The following is a 16,144-nucleotide window of genomic DNA, read 5'->3' as shown; positions in this document are numbered from 1 at the left end:
AGGTCCATGAGATGGGTAAATGGGCCATGATTGGTCTTTCTGTTCCAGAATTTTAACTTCAGCTTCAGGCGTTACATTTGAGGTGATATTCAATATTTATTATTTAGAAGACATTTGTTTATATCCTAGATGGCTTCACATCCTATTTTACTTTTTAGACATTAATAACCAGTATTTTATTTTTCTCTTGGATGCTCCATGCCTATTTTTTAAGTTCAACTGTACTATATATGCAATTGGGCCATCTAAATATCTAAATTCCTTTGGAGAGATTGTTCCCCCTCCTATTTCAAGATTAGTTTGCTTGATCTGGCAAGAGATCTTACATTTCTTATTTCCAGTTTACGGGGTTGGTGCATGTATTGCCACTTGTCATGTACTGGTCTTTGCTGGTGATATTGCCTTAGTAAGAGAAAATCCCAAACTCAATATTCTTCTGAAATTGGTAGTGAAAGATTTGGACCATGATCCTGGTATTCCCATAATTCCATTAACAGTCACTGGATTAAACGTTCAGCTCCAAAATTTGTGGAAAGCATAACAGAGCCATGCCTAAACCAGAATGTACCTTTTGATCAATTCCAGTTGTCAGTTAATAAACCTAGCCACTAAATGTAATAAAGAATACAATCTTATCACTAACTTTATTTAGTGGCCAATTAAAATCCATCAGACTAATACATGGCTCCAACTTCAGTTGTCATGTAGTTCAGGAGTGCCTAATTTAAAGTGGCATTTCGATAAGCTAAGAGTACTACGATCATTCAAAAAAATAACTCCAAATAATTAAAAATCTCTTAAGACACTACTGGCAGGATAAATTACCTATACAAAAGAACCAACCAAGGATATTTTAAAAGGTTAAGCAAGGAGTATTTACATTGGTTATCTGGATGGATATTTAATATCTCAATGCTCTACAGATGCATGCATCTCTGAAATAACCCTTATTTTACAACTGACTTAAATGACTCAAATATTAAATATTTGGAAGTGCACATCATTAGATTTAAAGGAAATCATGTTTTAAATGATGTCAGGAAAACTCATGACCAGCAACCCTGCCATTATGTTCACCTGACATCTTTTTTAATACTTGCAGATTTGAATGAGTCTAGTTTTGCACTTCTCAAAGAGTCTTTAATATGATTGTTATCCTGTCAATGAGATATTCCTTGAATTGACAAATGCAAACATGCCCCCTACCATTCTGTAGCTTTGCAACACAAATAGATGAAATGCTGTAGGGAAATGTGTTTGACTTTACTCTATGAGCCCACTAACTGAAAGTTACCACAATGACAGGCACTATGTAAACTTTTTCATACTCCTTTCAGAATCGTGAATTGGCAGTAAAAACATTTGTCAAAGTGTAAAGAGGCTGATGCTGATATCTAGTTCAAACGGGGAGAGATGTCATCTCTCAATTCTACTATTTATAAGTTGGAGTATTTTGGATATTTCTTTATAATTACAATACAATAGAGGGTTATTTTTTAATGTTCAAATTCTTAGAAGTGGCACATTGTGTACTTGTAAGAGGTTGGTTATATCCTCAATGGTCTATCATTAATCAGTGGAGTTAAAATGTTGTTTCACTTTTGGATGTTTTATACCACAGAAGAGTTAGCCTGCTGAGCGGTCTTTAACATTTATCCATTCATAAAGAATTAGAATAGGTATGATCAATGTGGTAATCTTATTTTGCCTTCGGTTCGGTTTCAAGTAAACCTTGGTATTTTTATATTTTTCCAAGCCTCTGACTTTCTTCCATCATTTCCATTTAATTTCTAAAATAAAAAAATGTGCTTGTGTTTAACGTTTACATTATGTGCTGATAAAGTACCCAAGCCTCAACAACAACAAGTGCTCTGACCACGGAGAAATACTAAAAAGGAGAGTGATCAATTCTATGTCAGGGCTGGAGGCTTCATTAACTCAGTAGCCCATAAAAAAACACTAGAACATTTAACAAACACACTAAATAGCCGATGAATTTTTAGTGTTGAACAAAGTCCACCAGCAACCATATAGGGACTCCTTTACAATCATCCACCAAGTAAAAGTATTTCCTCTTTCTTTGCTACTCAGCAGCCAGATAAGTGTTTTTCCTCAGTGAATAATTGTTATTATGGGGATTACTGTATTGGCATTATGTTGTGGCTGTGTAATAAACTGCTCACTTTGCAGGATCCTTTGCTAACTTTGCGCTCATCCTAAAATCATGCGCCAACCGTACTTGATGGTAAAGCAGCTCGCTTTACTATCAAGTACAGTTGGCGCATGATTTTAACTCCCCACAGCCCCAGGGGCATTGTGTGATCATGACTGAGCTGCAGGGGAGGATTCCGCAGTTGGACATGCTCTTATTAGTCAGGGACAGCTGTGTAGTGTTGCCGCCTACAGAGTGCAAGCCATGACCATTCAGAGCATCTAGGGGGCGCAAGGCGATCATGTCAATCGAAGCAGGCTGTTCTTCGTGTGGCTCGTTGTCTTTTCCTTCTGTTAGGTTCAGCGAAGGAAGACTGTCACCTCAAAGAAGGCATGGAGAAATTCATTACAGGTTGAACCTCTCTCTTTCTCTCAGCTCCAGCATACGCGTTTTTTCACTGCCAAGCCTATTTCAGGAGGCCTGAGATAATTAGAGGGATTTGCCACACAACGGCCCCTCCTCCATTCAATGAGCACTGGTGAATTCCTACTTGAGGGAGGCTTTTTACATTCGAGGAGCAACTACAATCTATTGTTAGCTCCTGATATACAATGGCAGGCACATACAAGGACTATGTGGGGCTGATGGAAGAGGAACATATGCTCCTTTCCATCCATCAGGAACTGGTGGACTCTATAGATGCCTCTCTACAGAGAGCAATTTCCTCAGCCTAGAAGCCCCTGAGTAGGAAAATAATAGAGCTAACAGCCCAACGCAGCATTCTAATCCTGGGCAAGGAAGACGGGGGGCCCTCGCCTCCAGGTGACACTCGAGCATTCTCAGCAGCGAAGGCTCTTACAAACCTGCCACCAAGGATAGAGCTGTTTCACCACCTTCAGGCGCATTTGAGAGATTGCATGAAGCCTTTTTGAAGAGACGTTTAGCTGCCCTTGATTTTAAAAAGGCAGAGCCCCACCCTGGGTTTACATCAATTGATGATTCCTATTCCCCACAGAAGGTGAAGCAGATGCCAGGGGCAATTCCGATATCCCAGATGAGGACTCTGGAGACTAACCATGTCCCAGACCGTGGTAGCCGTAAGGCGGCTCTAAACACCCAGGGTAGACAAAAAGGGGGATAGTATCCTGCAGAAATCAGCAGGAATCCTGGACAATTTGGACCCGGCGGACATGTACCACACCTTCTCCACGGATTTGGCACCAGCTGTTAAAGTAGCCCCATATGTGACCAATCGCATTTGTAAACCTATGGGATAAAGATGTCTGGGGAAGACTATGGGCAGAATGCCCAAGGCCCTCGTTGGCTTGGAAAGGGGACTGTACACCACCCTGTTATTGATAAAAAGGCTGGTGACCTAAACATAAATTGTGTGTTATCTACAGATTGCAGACGGTCGTTATTCATAAAAATGGGTCTTAAATTGGGTGAATTAGCCACCATGGAGGCCAGACCAGTGGCAGAAGGAGGTCTCACTGGAGACCCTTTTCTTAAAGTGCTCATAAATGTTGTGACCACTTTCTACTCCATCAGTTAAGCACAAAAATCCATGCGCAGAGCATTATCAAAAAGTTTTTTGAGTAGACGGAAAAGGTAGTGGGGGTTCGTCCAGCTGCGCCTACAATCCAACCCCCCACAAACTCCAAATGAGACAATACATGCAGTGGCAGGACTAAATGAAATTTTGGGGGCGTTCCTTCCCCTCTCATGGTAACGGCAGAGGACAAGGCAACTGAAGAGTCTTCTAGGCAGCCGGCATTGTTCCACGTGGGACCAATGGAAAGCAATACTCCTTGTTCCCTATGAGAGGTGGCGGGAAGGGTACTATGATTCACCCACAATTGGGCCAAAATCACAGGAGATGCGTGGGTACTTTATCCCATTGGGGGTCATCACATAAAGTTCTATGGGACCCTAAGAGAGATTTCCCTCCCCAGGGTCATGTTTTTTTGGCAGGATGGAATGTAAGTGGTGGACCAATAGGTACACACTCTACTGGTGAAAGGGGTGATCGTGCCACCTTCTCTTTACCCCAGATGTTTTCTCAGCATAATTTTCCTTCTTGAGAAAAAGGACAAAGGGTACCACCTGCGTGATCAATTTTGAAAGACTTCAACTAGTGGTTAGTGTATGGGCACTTAAAAATGGAAGGCATACACCTGCTCAGGGATATCCTTCAACTGGATGTTTTGACTCAATCTGAATGACGCTTACCTGCCCATTCCGATTTTCTTCCCCCACATATGCTTCCTACAATCGAAATGGAAAGGACAATCCTTTGCATTCACTTGTCTTTCGTTCGGTTACTTCTCCGCACCATGCTTCTTCACCAAAGTGCTTCGACCAGACATGGAATGGCTGCAAGCCTGGGGTTTCAGACTTTAAAGTCTACCTAGACGGCATTCTCTTGATGTGCCAGGATCGCAACACCTAACTAGTTCAACTTCAGTTGGGGATATACCTGTTCCAGGACCTCTGATTTGTTATTAATGTTCAGTAGACTGAGTTCATCCCAACCCAGAAGTTAGTTTTCTTGGGATTCGAGATAGACTCCATTCATCAGTCATTGAGGTGACCTTGGAGGAAATGCTCCTCATCCACATGGGGCTATGCAAACCGCTGGAGAAATAGAAGCTATAACTAAGTCACCTGGCCATAACTGTAGGGCATCTATTCTCCTCCATTCAAGCCATCTTCCCAGAACCGTTGCACTACAGAGCTCTTCAACGCCTGAAAGCGATGCACATCAGGTGGGGTTTGACGCATGGCCAGGAAGTGAAACTCTCTTAGGAGGTTCAGACCGAGATCCGATGGTGGGTCAACCATATGCATGCCTGGAATGGCATGGTCATCTTTAGTATGCCCCCGGATCTAGCCATCGAGTCAGACACAAGTCGACAAGGATGGAGAGCTTGCTGTGAGGATATTATCACTGGAGGTCCGTGGTCAGGAAACGAAGGAATACTGCACCTCAATTACTTGGAACTCCTAGCAGGATCTTTTGCAGTCAAGAGCTTGGCAGCAGAGTCTCATGTTCCAATTTTTTGAAGCTGGACACTGTCTCGGAGTCCGATACATAAATTGCCTTGGCAGCACTCAGTATAAGGCATTTGCTCATTTGGCCAGAGACTTTTAGACTCACAGTCTCCAACTCAGACTATCGCTGACGACGGAGTACCTACTGGGTCGACTGAATCAGAGAGCAGACTAGCAGTCAGACATCTGAGGGATCCCAGTGCTTGGAAGTTGGACCAAACTCTGCTTCAGAAGATTATGCTCAAGTTGGGCCCATTCCAAATGGACTCTTCACCTCGCAACTGAACCACCAGTTATCGCACTTCTACGGGTGGCACCCTGGCCCTCTAGCAGAGCCATCAGATGCATATTACAGGATTGGATTCATATTGGAGGGTATGCTTTCCTCCCTTCTCGTTGACTGCCAGACTCACAGCAGAGGTCAGATGACAAAAGGCAGAGGTGATTCTGGTGACACCTATGTAACAATTGCAAATTTGGTATCCAGTTCTTCTGGAACTTTCAATGGATTCCTCAATCCTACTCCCCCCCGGCTCAAAACCTACTAATAGACAATTGCAGCACCTTGCACCAGGTGGTTCAAAGATATCTTCAAATCTGCCCTAAGGCACTACCACCAGCAGATACAGAACACCAAGTGCAGAGCTCTTGCAGACTGCATTGTCGCCAGCACAAGTAGCAGCAAGGAAATCTTTGCCATCAAAGACTTCAACGCACCTCCTGCAACATCATACCCTTGCAAGACTATTGCAACAAGCTCTATGAATTCTTCTGTAACAAAATCACCTCTATAAATCGGTAACTTCGACCCTCAAACAGACCCGTTTTTCCCATCACACCTAATGAATGAACCCTGGCCAAATGGCCTGCCGTCACCACCATCGTAACTGCTGCTGCCATGAAGACCATCCACTCTGGCCAATCTGACCCTTGCTCCCACCACGCCTTGACCAAAGGACTCCTGATGATCAGCGAAGCACCCATCCTCCACGCCTCCATTGATTCAGCCACATCACCGGACATCTGGAAACACACTATCACGCCCCTGCTCAAGAAAAAATCTGATGACCCAGCCATGGTCTCCAACTGCAGACCCATTTGCCATACCCAGCAAAGGTCTTGGAGAAATGTATCAACCAACTCCTCTCCAATCACCAGCTCCTCAAAGCTACGCAGTCTGGATTCTGGCCCAAACACAGTACAGAAACTGTGCTCATGGCTGTCACAGATGACATCTGCATGATCGTTGACAGGAGACATGGCTGCACTTATTCTCCTGGACCTCTCTGCAGCATTTGACATTGTCTCATATCCCATCCTCATCAAGTGCCTACATGAGATTGGCACCCAAGGACCCACTCTCCAGTGGATCTGATCCTTCTTAACAGACAAAAAACAAGCTGTCAGACAGGCACATTACTCCTTGGAAGCCTGCAAGCTCATCTGTGGAGCGCCTCAAGGTTCATCGCTCAGCACCACTTTCTTCAACACATACATGATCCAGTTGGCCAATGTCATCTGCACACATAACATCAACATTCTCACTGATGAAATGCTCCCTCTCTGAGAGCACCCACAACACAAGAAAGAAGTTCACCGCCTGCATGACTGAACTTGTTAACTGGATGAAAGCCAACTATCTCAAGCTCAACGCCGACAAGACAGAAGTAGTGGTAGTCGACAAGAACACCTCGCCATCAGACTTTAACTAATGGCAGACCGAACTTGGACCCACACACAGCTCCCACGCCAAGAACCTTGGAATCATCCTCAATAGCAAAATTGGCAAGATGGCACAAGTCAGTGCCATCACTACATCTGGCGTCCAAACCCTTAAGATGCTGATGAAGGTCTTTGAATAGCTTCCAAGCTACACCAGAAAACATGCCATTCACACCCTAAACACCAGCAAGTTTGACTACAGGAGCACCCTCTTTTTTGGATCACAAAGCAACTCACCAGAAGTCTATGAAGGATCCACAATGCAACAGCCAGACAAATCCTCAAAATCCCACACAGAACTGACATTTTAAATTATAATTTTTAAACATTTCTTATTACCCACCTACACTAACATTTGTATTTAATTTGTAATAAACAAGGTTAAAATGTACATATTTAAATACTGTTCATATTTGTTTTAATCAGTTGGAGTTAAATGTATTTTTAATTAACTATATTACATTTTTAAAACATATATTTAATCTGTAATTATACCTAATTTGTTTAATTATATGTATATATCTATATTTATATGTGGTTGAAATATCAAACTACAAATGGCAGGACTCAGGAAGACTAACCAGCAGTCCCTTGCTAACGCAATACCTCATGAAAAATCTAAACGTTGCCATGTCTCCACCCTCCTCACTTTAGTGCCTGAATCTCCTCCCTCCAGTCACAGAAATGCAGGCAATTTTCTTCCATGGTCTGGAAGAACGCTCTATCTTGTGTTGTGCCAGCCAGGGGCATCCAAAATGTACCCCACTGGACTCAGTACTCGGGCTGGTTTATGCACTCAGCACGACTTCTAGATGTGCTACATGCATTACAATGTGCTCGAGGTCAACACAGGGGAAGTCAACACAAGGCTCCGGGTATAAACAATACAGCAAAACTTTACATGAGCACGGAAGATGGTCTCACCCCTCTCAACACAGGCCAAAAGGCCTGGTTACACTATCAATCCCGCCAAAACATGGTATGCTGCCACTACTGAATTATGCGTTATAGCAATACATGGACAGCGGTCCTCTGTCCACAATGAGGGCACGCTTTCTACTCCTCTCTAGGTCATGTCCAAGCCATTGCACATGGACAAGTTTAAGCCTCTTCGCACACACCTACATTAGCGAGCTACCGAGCTGCCAAAGTAAAAGTCAGGATTCCAGATATGCCTTCAGTCGGCATTCAGGGCAGGAGAGCAGTATACCAAGCAAGGGTCATTCCCATTCCATCACAGTGGTCATGGGTTTGTGAACTGCAGTTTGTAGCATGTGAAAAATAGCACTTCTACAAAATGCAGTTTGTGAATCGGGCCCATTATGGCTGTAACTAATAACCCCACTGCTGCTCACAGATAGTTCATTCCGACAAACGGTAACTTCCCCAGACTCATGCACACATCAATTCATTATTTCAGAGAATATCTGCACCACGTAACGTCTAGAAAAAAAAACGATAGTAATTCAAAAAAACATTCCAGCCGGTGTATGAGCTCCAATACTAATGTTAACCTACCCTTTCCAGTCGTTATGCAGTAAGGTTGAAACCTCTACCATTTACTCTGAATCCTGCACCCTACATTTCAGTATTTGAATCGCCCTACTAGCAGCATTAGGAGCAAAATGAGCCAAAGTATGGGTACCAAAATGGAAATACAGGACAGGCGTGAAAACCAAACTCACCAGCATTAAATGTGCATGCCACATAAAATGGCTTAAACACGTTTACAACTATATATGTACACTTTTACAACAAATCAGATCATGAGAAATAAAAAAAAGTAATGTGGCTTCAGATCTGTTGCTCTGTCTAACCGTTCAGTAAAGTCATGTGGCTTTAGATCTCTTGCTCTAACTGGTCAGTCATGCAAAATGATCGATCCTAGTTTGAAACAAGTTTCTGACCAAAGGGATGCTCTTCTCATTCCATATGAAATACCTAAAAATATTGTAATTGTCTGTATGAGCCAGATTCTATGTTAGGTGTGCCAACCCCCCTTTATTTCCTGTTCGAGTAGCTTTAGAATGCCACGTTTTACTGTTTGTTTTAGTTTCAATTCAGTGTCACCTGTGGTTAACAATAAAATGCTGTGCTCTGTGAATACGTAAAATAAATGTGTCTCCTTTGGCCCCTTCACAGAGTTGGGTGGACATGCGAGCCTCACAGATGTCAGACCTGCCAGTCACACCCTTGCCCTTTGGTGAAACAACGCTTTGACGCCCTCTTCCTATAGGCAATCAGGCCACATATTATCTTGGCGGAACTGCGCAGTGCCTCCTTTCAATTGGCGCCCTGGGAGTCAGAGAAAACACTTCCTTAATGCGAGCAGGGGGCGGTTAGAAGGCAGTAGCTTCCCGGCAAACAGATAAGGAAAACAACAGATGTATTTATCACACGTGTTCCATAATGCGCAGAAGGACACGTCACCCTACCTTGCCGTCACTTCAGAGTGCGTCACCCATGGATCAGCTCTAACGCTGCTGGTAAATTGCAGCCAGAAATAACTGCATGAGAGTACTGATTCGGTCTCTTACTTGTAACTATTAGTTCGTTTCGGGGCAATGATAATTGGGGAAATGGTTGAGGTAAGTAAAGAATGAGTAATGATCAAATCAAAAACAAAGGACAACGTAAATAAAAAATAATTAAGACATCGGTTATTTTCAACTAATTAAAATGAAGTCCTGAAACATTTGCAAACACCAGTGCAGAGAAAACCTACAAACAGGTGATCTAAGCTAAGATTGCCCCGTTATAGCCCTTGGGTGGCTGTACCGGGTATTTGTAGCCTGTGTGGGGCCGCTGCTCCCATGCATTCACTGCCAAATAAAACGACTCCATTCTTGATGCTGATTTCTGTGTGGTTGGTTGATTAAAATATGTACCTTTTCGAAACATAGCAGCCGCTGTTTTTCGAGCCCTCTTCTTACGCCATACTCTATGAAATCGGTCAAAGCCCCCATGCCGTGCTGCCAGGCCACAATTCAGGTTCATGGGAAAACCCAAATTAGCCTGCCTACACCTTGTAAACAGGACATTGTGTGTCCTGCATGCAGATCAGCGCGGCTTCATGTGGAACCGCGCCGAAGCGTCGGATGGAACTGGATTGTGGGTTTATTGTTAGCGCTTTGCAGCGCATCTTCAGCCGAAATTGTATGTGGGGGTTAAACAAAACGGCAAGGAAGAACCTATAAAAACACTGGGGAGGACAAAAAGCACTGCCAACAACTATTGTACACTGGCGCACAAACGATGCTCGTGATGGGCTATTTTACAAGGGAGGGGTGGGTGGCTGGGTTCTCCTACTCTACAGAGGTCCAGTGTGTGGACGGTGGGGGGAGGAAGAGCAGCTACTCGGACAAAGTGACGGAAATTGTCTAACTCTTTAATAAACCGCGTGCCTTGATGGAAGCGCACATTCCAAAAGAAACCCCGAGTGACAGGAGTCTCCGCTCACAGTCTTTTTGCAGTCGCTGAACTCGAATTAGGAGAAGGGAACTGCCCCCTTTGGCGTGACAAACATATAGGGGCAGATTTATAAGCGCCTTGCGCCACTTTTGCGTCACTTTTAACATGGGAAAAGTGACGCAAAAGTGGCGCAAGTGGCTTGTACATCTGCCTCATAGTGTATGCTGCCTGTGGATTATAGTTAGGTGCACATTTTACACAACTTCGATCACCATACCGGCTCCTACACAAAGACTACTGAAAAAAAAAAGGCGCGCTATTGCTACAGCGGACAGATGAACTGTGTGTGCGGGTCCGATAACAGGGCATTCTTTCATTTCGGGCTGGAGGAGATGCTCGCGCCAATCTAGAGCTAGCTGAGGAATTCACAACGGGCACAACACACATCACCGATCCCGATCCCACTGTCAGGCGTAGTACTGAAGGGCGCACGAGGCGCGCACGCGACCGTCCTGTGGATTCTCTTTCAGTGTGAAGCAGCGAAGGAGAACGGGGCCCGCTGCAGCTATGGAAGATCCGAGGGAGGCACCGCACTAGGCAACCTCTCGGAGGTCATATAATATATGCACAGGACAGTTAGTGTATGGCAAAGGTGTTCCAGAAAGGACGCTTGTGGCCTGCTGAGATGTGTCCCCATGGTAAATTGTGTAACACAGAACGATGTCCGTTAATTGAGAACAGGTGGCCCTGAAATTCAAGCACCTCGGGGCGCCTGAAAAAGGCTGGGCTTCTCGGCGCTACTAGAGCTTCAGGAGCCTACCCCACCACCCCCAGGTTCGGATGCCACCAGATTAATTATGCCAATCACACGGTGCCACCCAGGAGGGCAGGGAGACAGGAAAGCAGTTAGAGGATTTGGCAGAACGGGAAGAGCTGCCGACTTTGAAACCATGCTCGAGTCTGGTGCCGATGCTTCTGTGCAAATCAATTTAACTTCCCGTGCCTACAAAAAAATAATGTGTCCTTGTTTAATTTAGCCTGATCCAAAACGTTCATTCAGGTCGAGTCTGTTCACGCTACACAAAACTGCAAAAAGCAAATTTCGTTGGGAAGCAGAACTATAAGGACCGTGATTCTGGCACGGGGCCACGCCACGCCACGGCCAGACCCACCCTCCACCGCTTCACACATGTTCTAGTTGTGCAATGTCTCCAAAAACGGACACACCAAACGAAGCGGTGAAGGCCGCTCTCACCCCGCCGGAGCAGGGGACGTTCCCGTCTTACGAATCCCCCTCCTTGCACCCAGCTGCGAGGTACACCAGACAGATGCTGTGCTTAGCATGCTAACGCGCTCGGTGCGTCAATCACATGTGGGGCGCCAACCGAGGGCCTCACAGTGAATGGGGCGGGGCCCGATGGGGCAGCCGGGGCGGGAGCACTGAGACACAACTAGAAAGTTAGGTCCAAGAGCGAGACGATCTTGGTACATGACAGCCTGGGCGTGAGGGAGAGGACAGAGCAGCCGGCTTCCCCTCGCCACAATGGCATCGTCTGACCCACAGAAGTTACACCCTAAGATTGTACTTTCCAAACAAAATGCGTCTTCTAAGTCCCACATCAAGAGCAAATACGAGGAGCAGAACTGGCAGAACGTCCAAGCATCGCACGTAGACTTACGGCCCTAAACTAAACATCAAAACTTACCCGAAGACCACATCTGTCCGAAGTAGCAGGCATCAAACTCACCCGAGGGCCCAAAGCTCACACCTGAATCGAAGGCCCCCCAAGTTCGGTCATACCTTCCGCAAATCCAAATACACCCAGCTCGTATCTACTCTTAAAATAGGAAATACGAAGCTTACACCTGCCATAAAGACAACTCAGAACTCCTGAAACGTGCCGAAGCATCAAATCCAAAGCAACACATCCCAAACTGAAGTCTGCGTCTAAAATTGCAAACCTCAAATGCACATCTTTCCCTACGCATCCCATTTCAAATCCACACAAAAGAAGCAATGCTATGCCAACATCTGTACCTAGAAGAGTGCATTATATTCTCATACAACCCCTGAGAAACACATTCAAACTCAAACCTGTCCCAAGGAATGCCGAAAGGTCACATCGGCCCAAATCAAAACATTTCAAGATCGCATCTGCCCTAAACTGTTTAACAGGGCACAACCCTAGCTCGCATTTGCGTCTAAAGCTGTACATACCGAGCAGGGCTGGCTTACAGTAGCACATTCAAGGACACATCTGCATTTAAAGCAGCATGTTCCTATTTCACATCTTCCCCAGTTCAGCACGTGGCAAACCACAATCTCTCCTAAAAAGCATTGCCCAAACTCACAAGTACCCCGAAGCAGCACATACCATAGTAATATATCGAAGAAAAAAAAACAAGCTGACACCTGCCTGAGGACGCAGTACAACCAAAGCACGCGGACTGCATCTACAGCAGCACAAGCTCACCATTCAATAATGCAGCACATCTGTACCTCAAACAATAAAGCCGAAACTCGTGCACCCCAATCAACACACCCTAAGATCACATCTGCACCTCAAGTAATACACCAGAAACTCACATCTGCATCTCTAGAAACACCCCCAAAGCTCACATCTACGACTAAAACAATACATCCCAAAGTCGCGGCTGCGCCTCTAGGAACACACCACAAACAAGCTCATCCATGCAAGTATCACATCCAAAACTCATATCTGCACACGAAAGAACACACCACAAAATAAAATCTGCAAGAAGGACCATACTTAACAAATGTATATAGGTGTACTAAAAGGACCGCGTTTGGAGTCCGCGTCTGCATCTAAGCTCACATCTCCCACAGCAAAACAACTGTTGTTTCAAATACACCCAATCTGACAGTCATAAACCGATAGTGCCCCCAAAGCCTACCCCGTTATATCCACCTTTTAATACTCATTCCTTCGAGCATGAGTAACTGCCCCACAGTACTAGAGCGGAGCAAATCGAAAGCATAGCCACCGAGGGGCTGCGCGCCCTGAGCCAGATGAACGGCATCGTGAGAAGAAGGTAGGGACCGATCATGTCAGCATGTGAGGCACAGGCGGACCTGAGAACGGACGGCTGGTGATGCAGACCAGTCCATATGGCTGTCTGACTAGCAACGAGGGCAGAGCTGATGATATGGAACAAGAAAGGATCGCTGCATGGTATGCAGCAGACGGTCAAGAGCTGTTCATGCGGATGCAGTGTACGAGAAAGGTATGGCGGCGACGAGATTTATGTCACAGGTGTCAACATGTTAGAGGCGGGAGGGCGAGGGCCTCCATCCCCTGGGAGGGCGATGGGGGACATCGCGTCACAGGTGGCAACGTGGTACAGACTGAAGATGGGAGATGCTGTGGGGTGCGTGGAGATGGACCACCTCCCCAGCCGTCATACGTTTACCCCACATTGTAAGTCCCCTCAGCTCCTTCCTGCAACCTCTCCAGCCACATCCTCCAGAGAATCTTCCCCACTCAAATTCCCTAGGGTCACCACTGAGCCACCGCATCCCCAGAGCCCACCTTACGTACCACCCGGGGCTGGCTTACTACCCAAAACCCGGCCATACCGTATTGCTGTCCATACCACCCGGGGTGAAGCACCCCCCCCCCCCCCACCCCATTCATGTTCCCTTTCTCACCACCAGAGGGACCTTGCCAACACCTCAGTCAATTTACCACACATACACCCTAGGCCCGCCTACCACCCACACAGAGATAACCGCCCCGTGTCAGAGCAGTTTACACCCACACTCCAGAAGCAGCGTGCCACCATATCAGAACCACATTAACACCTGCATCTTTGGACCGACTTTATCAATCACTCTATGGGGCCATTTGCCATCTGCGATTCGAAGCCACCTTAGTAACCCCGTTCCCTGACAGGCACGCTATTACTCCCATATCGCTATGTCAAAAGCCCCTGTGAACATGACATACCTGTCACCCAAATAACCCTCCTCCCACATACCCCTGTAGCAGTGCGCCCAGTCATCCATCGGTGCAACAGCATACCTGGTCCGCTAGCAGTACTGCGCGGCTCTGCGGCTCCTGATGCTGGGAGGATGGCTGGGGGGCTCGGCGGCCATCCCTGTGCTCCTGCAGCTCCTTCGGTCACCGGCCGGTGCGGGACCACAGGGTCCGGGGATTGCAAGGTGGCATGGCGAGTGGCTAAAGGAATCACTCTAGGATGTCGACCGTGCCCCTCCGTACCCTGCGCCAACTGTCTACTCGATGCCTTGTCCGATGGACGGTCTCCTCACTGGTCCGTGCCTCCGCAGTGCTCTGCAGAAGGAAGCTTTTCCAGTATCCCCTAGTATCCACTGCGCTGCTTCCTTCAGTTCCCAATGGTCGCCGCGTCTAGCGCTGGTCACCGCTCACTGTCGTCTCCCGCTCAATGCCTCCTCAAGCTCAACGCAGCCTGGCGCTCTCGAGCTGTCAGCCGCGGCTTGCGCTCAGCCAGCACAGCTCCTATTGCTGCTGCTCTCAACGCCGCACGCGCTGGCTTCCTCCGCCTATCGGTGAGTGTGAGTGAGACAGGGGAGCGCGAGGGAGGGAGGCGAGCGCAGAGGCGGGAAGAGCGCGCATGCGCCGGTGAGCCTCCTTCAAACTCTTTGAAGTGAAGCAGCAGCAGCCACACAAGGCGAACTGAAAGGGAGAAAGCGGTAATACAAGAAAGCGTGGAAGAAGAGGCCCAGAACTCACCACTCAAGTTACAGGTATGTGGCTTGAGTACACCAAAAAACAAAGCTCTGGCAAAGCCAATAGGTCTCGCATATTGGAGAACTGTTTGCTTCGGCAAGTTGTTTTTAGCCATGTAGTGCACGATTGTGGCTGTTGTTCAGCACGGCTAAAAGTGGTGTGGGTTGGGGTAGATCAGAGTGGGGTAGATTGTAGTAGAGTGTAATTTGGTAGATTGGAGGGGAGTATATTGGAGTGGCGGTAGAATAGGGTAGAATAGAGTTGGGTAGATTGGGGTTGTAGGAAAGTGCCCCCTTTGTGTATGGTCCACCCCTACACTTTTTGCTCCAAATGCTACTGGTTCTGGCTAATAGTGCGCTGGAGTCTACTGCCCAGACCCCAGTGCCTGTGCTCTCTACCAAAACAGTTATGTTTAATTTGGTAATCCCAAATTGGTAAAGGCTCTACCCTTTTATAAAGGTATCAGGGTTTCCCAGTGCATAGGTGGTACATTGGTCCCCAGGGCTGCAGCACAGTTTTATACCACCCTGAGTGACCCAAGCAAATTACTAACAGCAGGCCTGCCACTGCAGACTGCAGGAGCATTACAAACTGCTCAAACTCGACTAGGCCGTCACCATGTGTGGCACGGTCAAATGTGCTTCGCATAATATTTGGCAGCCACCCCCTAAGGTAAGCCTCCTCAGCCCAGGAGTTCAGGGTGCAATATATTAAAGGTGAGGCTATATAAGTGCAAGCCTGTATGTCCCTATTGTGGCCTTTCTCATTGGAAATTAATAAAAGTGTTAGTGGTCCATAGAATTACTTGGGCCACAAACTAGGCACTTCTGAGAAGGGCAGCTCCATTATGGTACCACAAAAATGTGGCATGTTTGGTATCAAACAACAGGCCTTCTCACCCCTGACACAAATCTTGTGCCCTGGGTGACCTGGCATGCACACAGGTGGTAAACTCTGAGGCTGCCCAACTGGTTGACCCAGCTTCACTGTGTTCTGGCTGACCAGCCCGCGCTTTTCCATGCCTGCTGCTGTCAACACACAACTCTGACCTCCTGCCAGGTAATGTGATCACTCC

The 16,144-nt window shown here is 46.6% G+C and overlaps 1 protein-coding gene across 8 annotated transcripts in view; it reads right to left on the bottom strand.

The window, feature by feature from the left end:
- Positions 1-14,835, bottom strand: part of ADGRB2 (adhesion G protein-coupled receptor B2) — a 1,096,893-nt gene extending 1,082,058 nt beyond the window's left edge. For all 8 annotated transcript variants that reach the window (XM_085648478.1, XM_085648471.1, XM_085648472.1 and 5 more), the window contains exon 1: positions 14,383-14,835. The gene's annotated coding sequence lies outside the window, so the exon portion shown is untranslated. The remainder of the gene's footprint in view (positions 1-14,382) is intronic.
- Positions 14,836-16,144: the final 1,309 nt, after the last annotated feature.

Source organism: Triturus cristatus, chromosome 3_2 (assembly GCF_964204655.1).
Source record: "Triturus cristatus chromosome 3_2, aTriCri1.1, whole genome shotgun sequence".
Classification (NCBI taxonomy): Eukaryota; Metazoa; Chordata; class Amphibia; order Caudata; family Salamandridae; genus Triturus; species Triturus cristatus.
This window is presented reverse-complemented; position numbering and strand designations above follow the sequence as displayed.